We start from the raw sequence: 14783 nt of genomic DNA on the forward strand, positions 1-14783 counted from the left end.
TTAACTTACTCCACATTAAACAAAGTTGTAGGTAAAGAGACTATAATGTATTGTTGAACCTTGAACACCACGGGATTGAACTGTGCGTGTCCACTTACATGTACATATTTCTTATAGTACACTACTGTAAGTGTATTTTCCTTTTTTTTTTTTTTTTTTTTAAGATTTTACTTATTTGAGAGAGAGAAGGAGGGAGAGCACAAACTGGAGGAAGGGCAGAGGGAGAGGGAAAGGGAGAAGCAGACTCCCTGCCAAGGGCAAAGCTCCATACCAGGCTTGATCACAGGACTCTTGAGATGGTGACCTGAGCTGAAGTCAGACGCCTAAACAACTGAGCCACCCAGTTGTCCCTCCTCATGATTTTCTTAGTAGCATTTTCTTCCCCATACCTTCTGAGAAGTCAGATCCTGTCTTCATGATTTCATAAATTCTTACATAGTACTGAGGACAGATGCTGTTGGATGGTAGAGATTCCTGTACTTTTCAGGCCAAAAACCATGGGAGTGGAAGGAGAGGGGTTGGTGGAAGATGCAAATGTTGTGGCCATACCCTTCAAATGTCACATGGCAGAGTAGTTGTTGGAAATGTAGAAGCCTTGTGGACACTGGAAGTATCAGGAAGGTGTGTGCTGTCGTTTTTCAAAGCACTAGAATCTTAGGTATATAAGCCCAACGTCAGTCTGGTCCACTGTAGATGGTAGGAAACTCGGTTCTGCTTGAGCCCCATGTCGACTGTTATTCTTTGAGGTCTGTGCAAGGCACTGATTAGTTGGGGGACAGTTCACCAGTCAGAGAGAGAGAGCATTTCGGCGTCAAACAGTCCATGTACTTTTTTAAAGATAGATGTTCCTATGTTCACTCTCAGCTCATGCTGCATTTTTACCCATCCTGTGGGGAGCATGAAAGAGGATTTCTGTCAATCGGGGAAACTGATACCATGAAGTTGGGTAGTAGGTTGTGCTCACATTTAACATTGGTACAAGTGAAGTATAATGATGCTTTTTTGGGTAGCTGTTATTTTGTGTTCAGCCATACCATGAAAAGGCAGATGTGTCCTTACAGAAAAGAAGATGGATACTGTGTTTGATGTATATAATGAGTAGGTAGATGCTCATGTCTGATAAAATGGCTCATACACGCGATGGTATACTCTAGTTCCATTTCTTCTCTCTGGTATTGTCTAGCAGCAGACATCGTGCTAATACTTGCTCTCATGGCCAAAGATGCTTGCCTCACCTTCAGGCATCAAACCATGTTCCATGCATCAAGGAGGTGGTGTTAAGGACTCAGGGAATTTTTTTTAGAACTACTCCTTTTTCTCTCAGAGCAGGCCAGTCTCTTTCAGGTGCTTCTCTCTTTATCTCACTGACGAGAACGCTGTCGAGGCTACTCTAACCACATATCTGTAACACAGGTGGACGTGTAAGCTTGTTGGGAATGGCCAGTGTTACCTGAATGGTTTCAAGGCATCTGATACAAAGGACATGCCTTGCACTAGAATCAGATGTTATGAAAAGGCCCTGAAATTTAGACTGTGCCTACTGAGATTCACAATAATTTTATCATATATGGAAATGGGAGTGCTAATTCTTCAGAGGTGAGCATGAGGAGCTTTTTAGTCTGCATTCGTTTATGTTCTCATAGTAGAAATCATCAAATGCAGATTCGTAGAATTCTATATTCAACTCCAGTATAAATTATAACATCTATTTTTGGCTGTATGTATTTCATATCTTATTTGATGAAATATTTGAATAAATTGCAATTCATTCTAAGTTGGATTATTTTGATGAAAGAATGTGATGAGAAGTGTATTTATGGGTGATCCCAGGAAGCTGGAGGAGGGCATTGAAGGAAGTGACATGTGGAAGATGAGGTAGCCAAGACAGACTATGTTATGGTACTATTTGTTTATGAATACGGTAAATGTCTAGGTTGTGTGTATGTGTCACATAAGTAACATCATCACATTGAGAATATCTAAGAGTAACTATCTGCATAATTCAGGAATGATCTTTGACTTAGTTACTATACAGGCTGTCAGATTTATTTTGCATCAGAACGACCTGGACCACTTGTAAAATCTCAGATTTCTAGGCTTCTTCCCATGTTACCATTTCATTATTTCTGGGCTGGGCTGTAGCGCCCCCAATCTTCTGTTCTTAAAGTTCTCAGGTTATGCCAGTGAGGCCGGTTTTGGGAACCTGCTTTGAGCATGACACCCTGGGGGCATCCTTATGGTTGTCCTCTTCAATGAAGTTAGCCCATGAAGAATGCAGTCAGATATACAGATAGACATGAATTGTTTTAGGTAGACTATGGTCTTGGTTCTCCAAATGTGAAAGTGGACTCATGTGTAGGCTGGACTTCTGTGTTTAAACCCTGGAAGCTGGACCTGTGTACCTGGTCTTCAGTGCTCAGTTAAATACCCATTCAGGGTATATGTATGTGTCCAGGGCTGGATCTTACACTCTTAAGTCTTAGACCATGGAGGCTGTTCTGTGTGAAGATTTTTGGATGAAGGATTGATTATCAGACAGAGGAGACAATCCAGGAACAGGTCTTCTGGAAGGGTATTTGAATGCCTCTTGTTGCTATAGGTACCCAGGTTCAAATGTTGACTCTACCAATATTATATGGTCATTAATCCTTTTTTTTTAATTAAACTGTTTTCATCAGTTATAAAGAAAACCTATTCTTTTCTATGAAGAGAAAAACCCAGTTCTTCCCTAATGTGTTTCTCTGCTCTGTGTCCCTCTTACTACACAGAGCACTTGTGACACTTCTGGTCACAAATAGAGTGGAGGTGCTTTCCCCAGAACAAATAGCAAGTCTCCAATACCATCTGGATGTCTTACAATCTAACTTAATTTGAACATTTACCCAGAGATATCTTCAGGTCCCACAGTTAAGGGTTCAGTTTCACAGGACTGCCCTCCCGCCTTACATAATACTTCCGGGCACTATTCACAAGCTCAGGCTATTACCTGTATTTGTGAATGACTGGGTATAGTTTAGAGATTCCAGTAATGTCTTCCTTGGGTTCAGTTAGTTTGCTAGAGGGGCTTGTAAACCTCAGGGAAACACGTTTACCAGCTAATTAAAGGCTATTATAGGGACAGCTGGGTGGCGCAGTCCTTTAAGCCTCCGACTCTTGGTTTCACCTCAGATCATGATCTCAGGGTCCTGAGATTGATCCCCGTGTGGGGCTCTGCATTCAGCACAGAGTCTGCTTGAGTTTCTCCTCTCTGTCCCTCCCCACCATGTGCTCTTTCTCTCTCAAATAAATAAATCTTGGAAAATAAGTAAAGGTGGGCACCTGGGTGGCTGAGTCGGTTAAGTGTCTGCCTTCAGCTCAGGTCATGATCCCAGGGTCCTGGGATCGCGTCCCGCATCCAAGGAGCCTGCCCCCAACCCCGCCGTCTCTCTGTGTCTCATGAATAAATAAATAAAATCTTTAAAATAAGTAAATAAATTAAATAAATAAATACATAAATAAATAAGTGCTATGATAAAGGGTAGAGATGAACAGCCAGATGAAGAGATACATAGTGTGAGGTTTGAGAAGCTCCCATGATTAGATTTTGTCCCCATGGAGTTAGGCAGTGTCACCTTCCCTGTGTGAATGTGTTCACCAGCCTGTAATCACTCCCAACTCCATACTATTGGGGTTTTTTGGAGCTGCTTTCATGTACGCATAACCAGTAATAATTCCATTTGCAGCGCTTCTTCCTTCTCTGGATTAAGGGGGGTGGGGAGATGAAGCTGAGTTTTCCAAGACTCTGATTATGACTTGGTATTTCTCATGGCCATTCCCCAACCAGGAGCCCGCCCAGAGTCCCTTCCGTAAAACAAAAAATGCTCCTACTGCTGTTATCATTTAGTAATTTGCAAGAGCTTTCAGAGCTTTGTTCCAAATATATATGTGTTCTATTATGTGACATTGGTAAGAAAGGAATAATATTAGTCCAAATTCATAAAATCATGAACATTAAAATCATGAGAATAAAGCATTAATAACTGGACCATACATTGTAAAGACTATAGAATGACTTTAGACTTTGAATTTTGTAGATTTCATTTTTCATGGAAAACCTAGCCCACAACTCCTGTTTCCATGCTGCTTTCTCTGTTTTTGAATGTAAATATTTGAACCCTGAAAATGACAGCTGAGAATCTGACAGTGGGAATGATCTTCCTGGTCCAGATTTTCCCTGGAAACCTGCAGGAGTTCTACCTCTTATGTCATCATTATTTCCCTTTACTGCACTGGAGCCAGGACAAGTTTGAGAGGTTTTTCTCGGTCATCTGAATGTAGCCAAGTATTGTTCCTTTCTTTTGGTGTTAATCCTAGACACCTTGGCAGCTTTTGGTTTGAAACGTTTTCTCCCTGATTTGGGATGCAGATGTATTTTTAGTTCCACGTAGTGTCCAGAGTTGTGTCTATTGGCAACTCTGGCTCCTTGTCTTCCAGGCCATCACCGTCGGTCCCAGAACTCCAGGTGGGCAAAGCGTTAAGGAACAAACAGTCTCACGTTCCATTATGCCTTCCAGTATCCTCTGCTGGAACCTATAGGAGCTGGTAAATATCACAATTACTGTGTGTGTCACAAGAAGATCAATAAATACATCACAAATGCTGTAGATATTGGCACCTGTTCTGCTATATTTTGTGATAAACACATACACTTTATGCAGCATTCAGATGTACCTCCAATGTTTTGTGTGTAGAACTCATTATGGCTGTTATTCTGTGCAAACACAAGCGTAGGGGCTAACACCTTCACAGGAACAATATCATACCCAGCTCCTCCCCTCAGCTAACACCTACCACCCCACGCATCTTTGTCCTGCAAAGCACCTTTGTAACTTTTTATACCCTCTCTGCCATCATTGTACTTTTTCTCTTTTTCAGTAGACCATCTGGTAGCAAGTGAACAACTTGGCCTTGATTGATGTATATTTCCCAACTGCCAGCCCCTTTATTCTCTTGGGTGATGACCACTGTATATCCAGATCCTTCTCTGTATCCTGGAGGAATTCCAAAACTTCCTCATCTCATGAGAAAATGTAGTCTGTTTTTGTCTGTGTCAGTCATTTATATATTCATGTCTCCCAGGGTGTTATATACAATTACGAGCCAGTCACATTGTAGGTAAAATTGTGAATAAAATAGAAAATCTGTTTCAGGGGTACCCGGGTGGCTCAGTAGTTAAGTGTTTGCCTTCTGCTCAGGTCATGTCCTGGGATCGAGCCCCACATCCGGCTCCCTGCTCCGCAGGAAGCCTGCTTCTCCCTCTCCCACTCCCCTTGCTTGTGTTCCCTCTCTCGCTGTTTCTCTCTCTGTCAAATAAATAAATAAAATCTTTAAAAAAAAATCTGTTTTAGTAATAATAAATTACAGCTGTACAATGAATCCTTTTGTAATTATATAATTATCCATAGGATATGTTGTATTAATGGTCCCAGGAGTTAAAGGTTACAGTTCAATCATTGCTCCTGAAATAAAACAGAGATACTCAAAATACATTTGAATGTGGGGATTTCGACAAATAGCTCCCTGAACCAGAACCTTTCATGTGAAAGATGGCTGGGCATTCAGTCTTGCTGGCTGCTGTCTCAGTCCTGTTGGCCTGTCAACAAAGTTATTTTGCTTTGCATGTGGGAAAGGGAAGATTAAAATACAAAGTCACACTCCCGGCAGTCTCTGGGTCACCAGAGTTTGAAAGAATATTTCATGCATAACAAAACTGTGGAGTTTTACCCCATATTTCTGATTACATTGTGGATGGCTGGATGGTATTTCAATCAAGTTTTTGCTATTTGTCTGGGTCTGGTCTACATATATGCCCATCACCAGTATTTCTGGCGATATTCAGGAGCAGCTAAAAAAAGGATCACCGGTTTCCGGCTGAGTCTGGGGAGTCTGGCCTTGCAAACAGCTTTCTGGACGAATACCTGGACCTCAATGTCGCCAAGAAACTGAGACACTTCTAACGTTCCCCCCTTCCCTTTGCCCAAATGCTTGCAGAAGCTATTTCTGCCCTGAAGGTCATGTGGGGTCAATGGATCTATTCTTAAAAAGAAAAAAAATACATTTGAATGTGTATTTTCTTTTTTAAGATTTTATTAATTTATTTGATAGAGGCAGCGAGAGAGGGAACACAGCAGGGAGAGTAGGAGAGGGAGAAGCAGGCTCCCCACCGAGCAGGGAGCCCGTTGCGGGGCTCGATCTGAGGACCCCGGGATCAGGACCTGAGCCAAAGACAGACATTTAACGACTGAGCCACCCAGGTGCCCCACTGAATGTGTATCTTTCAATATAAGATATTGTCCTAGCATATACCTGGGCATGGGGTTTTGAAGACAGTTCCACAAAGATGGTTAACGTGTTTGATGGTCCTTCAACAAACTGGCGCTCCTGATCATCAGTGCCAAATCCGTAAGTTTTAACAAGCATAGGCTTAAAACCTTTCACACTAGGTCCTGCCTTAGTACAACCTCAGGAAGGGAGAAGATCCTTTAACAGTGCAAGGTTAAGACCCACAACAAAGCTAGAATCATGACCACACCTACAGCTCCTTGTAACCCATGTTAACTGAAGTAGAGGCTTCTTACTCCAGAGAGCCCTGCTCACGGACAGGGTACATCACACCTGCATCAGAGGATGCTGCTCCACCAGGACAGGTCTGTGCCCTGTCTGATGGCACAGACTCAGCCTAAGGTTTCTGCTCCCTGGATCCCTATGGGGGCATCAATTCAGTCTCCCTGGGGACACACTCTCCAGTATCAGGGACTCTTTGTAATACATAGGGATGTCCTGTGTAGACTGTGTAGAATTTGAATATGTTTCCCACTCAGAGAAAGAGTGAGTCATCCAGGGTCCTCTCCTCCCTCCATAGAAGAAATTGCCTTCATGGCCCAGGTGGGAGTCCCTCCTGTGGTTAAAGAACACTGAGCAGGTGTAGAGATGCAAATAGAAACTATTTCCATGGCAGTCGGTCATTAAAAAAACAAATGAAGAGTCATGATCCATAATGTCCAGAGATTTTTAGAGCAAATGGGTACATTGTTGAATTCAGGATTGTGGAGTCAATGTGAGGAAGCGATGGTATAAAGGGGACTTTACTTCAGTTGAGCCAGTTCCCTGTCTGTGTTGTGGTGTGAGTTCTGGTGTCGCCTTTGATGGATCATCCATGGACCAAAGAATTTTTAGTAGCAGTAACATTTATTTTGCATTCTTGTAAGAATAAAAGCTTTCTAATATAATTGCCCCTGAAAATGCTAAGTGTTTATGTTAAGTTGCTTTTTATTTTATTTTCTGAAATAGGAATGAGACTAAATAGATTAAAACAATATGAAGTCTGGGTGTTGAATTTCTTTGGGAAGGCTTAGGAATGACAGGCTCAGACATACCCCAGAAGCAGGGAGATCAGAGCCTACAGCCAGCTCCCTCCCAAGCCCAAACCAGATCCACCCCCTTCTGAGGCTGTGTGCAGGTCTGGCCTGGCTCTGGAGCTCCTCCCTTCCCAGGACAGATTGGAGATCAGATTCTGAATGGCTGTTCTTTCATCTCTCCAGTGCTGGTGCTCACAATTCCCAAAACCCAGAATCCGATAAATGGGAGCAAATGACTAAATATTTTTGCCTTCATTTCTGTTTTTATCATTAAATCATGTGCTTCACCGGCCTTTCACCCAGAATCCTGTTTTCCATTCCTGCAGATTCAGTAGTTGCTCAAGTAACAAAACATAAATCTATGTATACATTATGACATGATTAAAACAATCTAGCTAATTAACATGCCCATCGCCTCATAGTGTTACGATTTTTTTTAAAGATTTTATTTATTTATTTGAGAGAGAGAGAATGAGAGAGAGAGTACATGAGAGGAAAGAGGGTCAGAGGGAGAAGCAGACTCCCTGCTGAGCAGGGAGCCCGATGCGGGACTCGATCCTGGGACTCCAGGATCATGACCTGAGCCGAAGGCAGACGCTTAACCAACTGAGCCACCCAGGCGCCCGTGTTATGATTTTTTATTTCTGACTTTCTAATTAATTTTTGTTGAGAACATTGAAGAGATACTCTCAGAAAATATCAAGTATAATAATAGACACAGATTTATCTGTAGTCACCATGCTGTACTTTAGATCCCCAGAATTTATTCATCTTACATAAATGAAATTTTGTACTATTTGACCAACATCTCCCACTTCGCCCTCAGGCATGTTCTGAAATTGCAGTTTTACTCTGCTTTTAGGAGTTCAACTTTATTAGATTCCAGATACAATTGAGATAAAGCAGTATTTGCCATTTTGTGCAGCTTATTCCACTTACAATAAGATCCTCCAGGCGCCCCTACTTTGAAATGGAAGGATGTCTTTCTTCTTTTTTTTAAGGCTGAATGTTGCATCCATATATCTTATGTATTATTTATGATACAAAATATATTCTATATGTATTTTATATCAAATTATATAATGCATATATGTTATATTTTCTTTAACCACTCCTCCTAGAATGCAGGAAAACTACAGGGAGATGACACTTTCTATTTGCTAGAATGACTAAATTTGAGAAAAAAAAATTTGTTAACACCAATGTGGAGGAATTAAAATGATCATACATTCCTGATAAGTGTGGATAAAGTACAGGAAAACTGGCATTTACTTATAAAGTCAAACATTTTCTATCCTCTAATGTGAACACAAGAATGAAAACTCTCTGAACTACTAATCTACCTTTCTGTATTTTTCCATTCATCCATATTTTGGCCCTATTATATAAAAACTTTTTTTTCCTTTTTTTTTTTTTTGCTGGGTACAGTATACTTTATTCTGGTACATGATAAGGTAGGGCTCCCTCAGTCCCTCCCCTTCTTCAGGGGGTCTGAGATGGTAATTGGAGGTCAGGAGATTCTCAGTGTGTTGGGGGATGACTTGGGGCAAGGAGTCCCCAGCAGCTGAGGGCCTCTCTCTTCCTCTTGAACTTGCTCAGACTGGTGGTCCAGAGGGCTCTTAGTCCTTGAAGGCCATGTGGACCATAAGGTTTGGCTACAGTTGCTGTAGCCAAATTCGTTGTCATACCAGGAAATGAGCTTGACAAACTGGTCATTGAGAGCAATGCCAGCCCCAGAATCAAAGGTAGAAGAGTGGGTGTCCCTGTGAACGTCACAGGAGACAACCTGGCCCTCAGTGTAGCTGAGGATGCCCTTGAGAGTGCCATCCAATGGCTGCTTCACCACCTCCTTGTGAGGTGGTGAGAAGCACCTGAAGCACATAAAGATCATATTTATTTATTTGATGTCATCATATTTGGCAGCTTTCTTCTGGTGGCAGGTCAGATCCACAAATGACACACTGGGGGTAGGGACACAGAAGGCCATGCCAGTGAGCTTCCCATTCATCTCAGGGATGTCCTTGCAGTGCTGGTAGAATCAGGGATAATGTACTGGGCAACCCCCTCAGCCATCATGCCACAAATTCTCAGAGAGGCTGTCCATGATCATCTGGGTAGCAGTGATGGCATGACCTGTGGTCATGAGTCCCTCCATGATGCCATGGTCATGAATGACCTTGGCCAGATGGGCCAAGCAGTTGGTGGTACAGGAGGCATTGCTGACAATCTTGAGGGAGTTGTTATATTTCTTATGGTTCATGCTTATCACAAACATGGGGGCATCAGCTGAAGGGACAGAGATGACCCACTTGGGCCCACCATTCAAGTAAACCCCAGTCATCTCCAAAGCAGTGAAGGTCCCGGTGGACTCAACAACATACTCAGCACCAGCATCACCCCATTTGATGTTGGTGGGATCTCACTCCTGGAAGATGGAGATGGGGTTTCCATTGATTACAAGTTCCCTATTCTTAGTCTTGACTATGCTGTGAAATTTGCCATAGGTGGAGTCATACTGAATATGTAGACCATGTAGTTGAGATCAGTAAATGGGTTATTGATGGCGACAATATCCATTTTGCCAGATTTAAAAGAGCCCTGGTGACCAGGTGCTCAATTGACCAAATCTGTTTACCCCAACCTTCACCATCGTGTCTTGGGGATGCAGCTTGCACTACCGGAAGACATGGCTGTCTGCTGGCTGAGGAGCAGCAGAGAGCCACAAACATTTTTTCTTTTTAATTGATAGGGAAACAGGAGGCAAAGCAGATAGGTGGGGCCCAGTATTACATCTTCATGGTTATTATAGGACATCTAGTGCCCAGCTTGCAGGGTATTATGGGGATGAAATCATATCATGTGTGAAGTTGCCAACATGGTGCACCATAACTTCCTTGTGAACAGAAAATTAGTGCTCAATCAACATTGCAGTAATCAATGTCTTACATTGTTTTCCAAATAGAGACTTGCTTAGACATTAGTGCATTCAGTAGCTTTCTTTCTGTATACTTTAAAGTGCTACTATGGTCCTTCAGGGTGGTGATGATGGTCTTTCCTGGGACCAACAATAAACTCACAACAGTGAAAAGTAAATGATAAACTCTTTACTGGGAACTCATCAGGAAATGTTTGTGTTGATGTAAGATGGTGGGGGTGGGTGTGTGGGGCTCAGGTGTGCTGTGCCTGCATTCTCTAGTGTAGCCACTAAACGAGGGTTTCCAGAAGCAGCCTCAGCACTAACAAGTACTTGGGAAAGATGCCAATTCTTAAACCCCATTCCAAACCTGCAGAATCACCATTCCTTCTATGGAACCTGGAACACCAAATGATTTCTATGCACATTAAAACTTGAAAGCACATCATTGCTTATCAGCCTGGGTTTACAGTAAAGATCCCATGGCGAGGGGTGCCTGCGTGGCTCAGTTGTTAAGCGTCTGCCTTCAGCTCAGGTCATGATCCCAGGGTCCTGGGATCAAGCCCCGCATCGGGCTCCCTGCTCGGTGGGAAGCCTGCTTCTCCCTCTTCCACTCCCCCTGCTTGTGTTTCCTGTCTCCCTGTCAAATAAATAAATATGATCTTAAAAATAAAAGATCCCATGGCAAGTTTTAAGAACCACCATCACCTGGGCCCTCTGCCAGAGTCTGTCTATTGGTCAGGGTAAGAACATCACTGCTGTTTTAACTATGTGCTTCAGGTGCTTCTCAGGTAGACCAGGGTGAAGCCCAAGGATTCGGAGGTGTATTTGTGAAAGCTGACTTCAGCTTTCATTTGAAGAGAAGGTAACAGACTGTTTGGTCTGGAATTGGAAGGGGCAGGTCAGTGCAGTCCACGTTCCCTGTGGCAGGATTTGTGGCTGTCTGTGGGAGGGGAGGACATCTGAAACCGGGGAAGGAGAAACTCACGTGCAAATATCCACATAGGAGCTCTTTTTTCCTGAATCTTTCCTGTGACAAAGGAGAGGTTGGCCTTTTGTGCAGTTCAAGATCCTTCTGTCTCTGAGCTGATGATAGCAGGTAATCAGGCCGTGTTGAGGCCTTTAAAGGCTTACAGGTGTGATTTCTCTACACACTCTCACCCGAGAAAACAATCAAGAGCAAAAGAGAGAGGAAGAAATGCCTGCTTCTCAGGTAAGTTTTGTCTTGACTTAGCTCAGGGCAGTGTCCCCATTTCTTAACGAAATGCCATGTGTTTAGAATTTGCACATTTACTTCTCTACCTCTGTTTGTCCTTCCTAGCAAATTTGTTTTGGACTGCTATTTATCCTTTTAATGATGGTCAAAGTCAGCCCTTTAGGATATTCCCCTCTTACATCCTGGGGCCGTCTCTCTATTCTCTCCAACTGGGCTTTCTATGCAGCATGAAGAATTCCTACCATGAATTCATGACCTGCAAGTATTGAAAATATTCCCTCTGTGACAGATCAACATGGGGATGTGTTGATATCCACGATCCTCACTGGGGATTTGTCGGGTTTTGGAATCGCAATGAAGGAGGAAATATGTAATATTTAGATTCTGTCTGCGTGTAGTCTGAGTCTATATAAACTGAACGACCATGAAAAAACAATCCAGGTGGCTATCAGGCCCAGAATAAGTCAGTGTTCTGAAAAAGAAAGCCTTGCTGTCTAGATTGCTTCAACGAAGGACTTACTATTGGAAATACATGAAAGATTCCGGGATATGGGAGCTATCTCTGGCTTGAAATTTCATAAAACTGCTATATTTTCATGATTGGAATCATAATATGATTTGTTTGTTTTCTAAACTTAATCACAATAGTAGAGTCCTAGGTGCATCAGGCCACTGATACCAGTTTGTCTTGTTAACTGATGTTAACTTTGTTCACTTGGTTCGGGGTCTTTCTGCTAGATTCCCCCGGAAAATGTGGGCTCTCGCCTTTCTTTACAGGAGATCTTGGCCTTTGCAAATAAAGGTACTAAATGGTCTTTGGTTTCATGAGTTTCCATTTAATTCTGCGTAGTGTCACAGATAGGCTCTCCTTTATTGCCTTTTTTTTATTTTCAGCAGAATGAAACAAGTACTGTGTAATTACTGTATATTCAAGTTTCTTAAAATTCTGTAGTGTGATTCAGCACAAATGACAAATGCCTGATTATTTCCTTGAAATAACATTTGTTGGTGTAAGGAAGGAAGTATTCATGATGTTTTGTCTTGATTTCAGCCTTACCATTCCCTGAGGTTATCTGTAAACTTCACTCTAGATTAGTGATAATTCTACAAACTAACTGGCATAAAATACTGGTGCCCACATCTTAAAATCAAATATCTATTCCTTATTTCTGATTCAGCAGTACTTGGAAGTGGAGTTAAGGAGCTGAACGTTGAAAATCCTTCCTAAGTATTCTAAAAAGGCCATCAGGAAATGGTGTTTGGGGAAATAATTTTCTATATGCTTCTGTAATGTGCTCTGTTCTCTACCGAGCATAGTGCTGGATTTGAAATTGTAGATTCTCCGGCAAGAGTCATGCTTCTTTTTCTTGTCAATAGGTCTTGCTGTCTGTAGTCTGGATCTGGTCAACTTCTTTGGAAAAGTAAAGAACCCGGCACATGAAGAGAAAGGAGACAGTAGCCACACACCCAGGTAGGTGGGAATGAATGAAGCAGATGACACAGGTGGGGGCCAAAGGTCAGAGGAGAAAACTTGACCATAAAATGTGGTTTGGGATGCTCTGCTTGAATGGAATGATTCTGGAAGCCTACGTTTAATTCTCTGGTGGTCACAGAGGGACATCTCCTGTCTCACTTTCCACGTGCTCCTACATCCTCTAAGGACTTACCTTCTGTTCTAGTGTCTTCCATGGCATTCACAGTGAAATCCAAAAGCCTCCCCATGGCCACTAAGGGTCTATGTGACCCGATTACTATTCCATTGCTTTCGGGGATATGGGAAAATCTGCACACACAGGGAGTTTCTAAGTTGAGGCCCCAATGTGATTTACTCCTTTCCCATTATTGGGTGCACTTGTCTCCTGGAGACACACACAAATTCTCATACAACATCATGAATGCGGGGGTAGACTGACCCTCCCCTATCAAATCTTATGCAGAGTAGCCTTCCCCATGGAGGTTTCCCCATTGACCAGACTCTGTGCTCTGTCCTCAGAAATGTACCTGGGAGCTTCAGTGTTTACATTGGCCTCACAGTGGAATATGTTGGGCCCCTTCATGAAGACCTAACTGATGCTAGGCCCTATCAAGGACTAAGTGACAGAATCTTTGTGGTTGGGACACTGGACATGGTAGTTCTAAAAACTACACAGGAGATCCCAACATGAAGCCATAGCTGAGAACTATTTTTCAAACATTGTCAAAATTTTATGAATATGCAAACCATTTGAAGTTCCCATTAAAAATAGAATCAGGGGCCCCATACCCTGGTATCATGACTCCCTAGGTGTGGATGAAGCCCATTAGTGTGTATTTTTAACACTCATTGAGGGTGCTGTCCCCAGACTTCATTTCCAGTAGCATTATGTTAGAGCAGAAGAGCACATCTGAGTCCCTTATACCAAACTATCCTTTCTCAACACAAATACTGCCTTTCTCAGTGATGACTACTAACAGCTTCTGGGAAGATGACATTCTCTGCTCATCCCATACAAGTTAGGAAGGGACTAGATAAGGCTGTGTTGTCTGAGCACAGTTGTTTTGGATAAATAGTATGTGCTCATCCATGAAAGGAATGTTTATTGAGCATCTACTACGTGCTCCAGGTATATGAGGATGCACTGTGTCCAGGATACTGTGCTGGGAATCTTACATACATTATGCATGTTAATCGTTCTAAAGCCCTGGAAGTTGGGTCCTATATGATCATCTTTTCCAAAAGAATTTGGATGCTGGGTGCGCCTCCCTGGGATTGTAGAGGTTCTTTTCTTTTTCATCATCATTAACCTTAAAAATAATGTCATGAGAGCACAAATATAGAGAGCAGCCTGGGAGATAGGAAGGGTGGATTAGAGGCTCTGAGAGAAACTTGAGGGGTCCATCATTTGCATTTATGTATTTGATTAATTTTAATGTGTGGACTATCAGTGAACATCCCTGGAATGGAAGGTGGGATGCTGTGCGTTATCTTGGAAGCAGTGTTTTAAGCTGAAAGGTGAAACTGCCTCCCCCGATTTTAAATCTCTTACTTGCTTTATCTGCGGCTGAGCCTTAGGCAAGTGTGAATGCTAGTTTGGGCCACCCAGGTGGGCCTGCCAGGAACTCTGTTCTCTGAGCTGTTCTGAGAAGGGAGGCACAGGGACTGACAGTGGAGCCGTGGAGGGCAATTTCGTGGTCTGAGGTTATTTTCCACAGAATCTGAACGGACAATTCCCTGTAAGTCTCCGTACTCCCCATTTAGGCAGAGGGACCAATCCCG

The 14783-nt window shown here is 42.7% G+C and overlaps 2 protein-coding genes and 1 pseudogene across 9 annotated transcripts in view; 2 read left to right on the forward strand and 1 right to left on the reverse strand.

The window, feature by feature from the left end:
• LOC112806790 (uncharacterized) overlaps positions 1-14783 on the reverse strand; it is a 909505-nt gene that overhangs the window by 458674 nt on the left and 436048 nt on the right. The gene's annotated exons all lie outside the window — the stretch shown is intronic.
• LOC112806785 (KRAB domain-containing protein 5-like) overlaps positions 1-14783 on the forward strand; it is a 441696-nt gene that overhangs the window by 63082 nt on the left and 363831 nt on the right. For all 8 annotated transcript variants that reach the window (XM_073889095.1, XM_073889093.1, XM_073889094.1 and 5 more), the window contains exon 2: positions 12905-12998. The gene's annotated coding sequence lies outside the window, so the exon portion shown is untranslated. The remainder of the gene's footprint in view (positions 1-12904; positions 12999-14783) is intronic.
• On the forward strand, positions 5573-6054 carry LOC112806562 (microsomal glutathione S-transferase 2 pseudogene; annotated as a pseudogene).

The sequence above is a fragment of the Callorhinus ursinus genome, unplaced genomic scaffold (genome assembly GCF_003265705.2).
Source record: "Callorhinus ursinus isolate GAN/ISIS: 27379988/994484 unplaced genomic scaffold, GSC_fseal_2.0 scaffold101, whole genome shotgun sequence".
NCBI classification, from domain to species: Eukaryota; Metazoa; Chordata; class Mammalia; order Carnivora; family Otariidae; genus Callorhinus; species Callorhinus ursinus.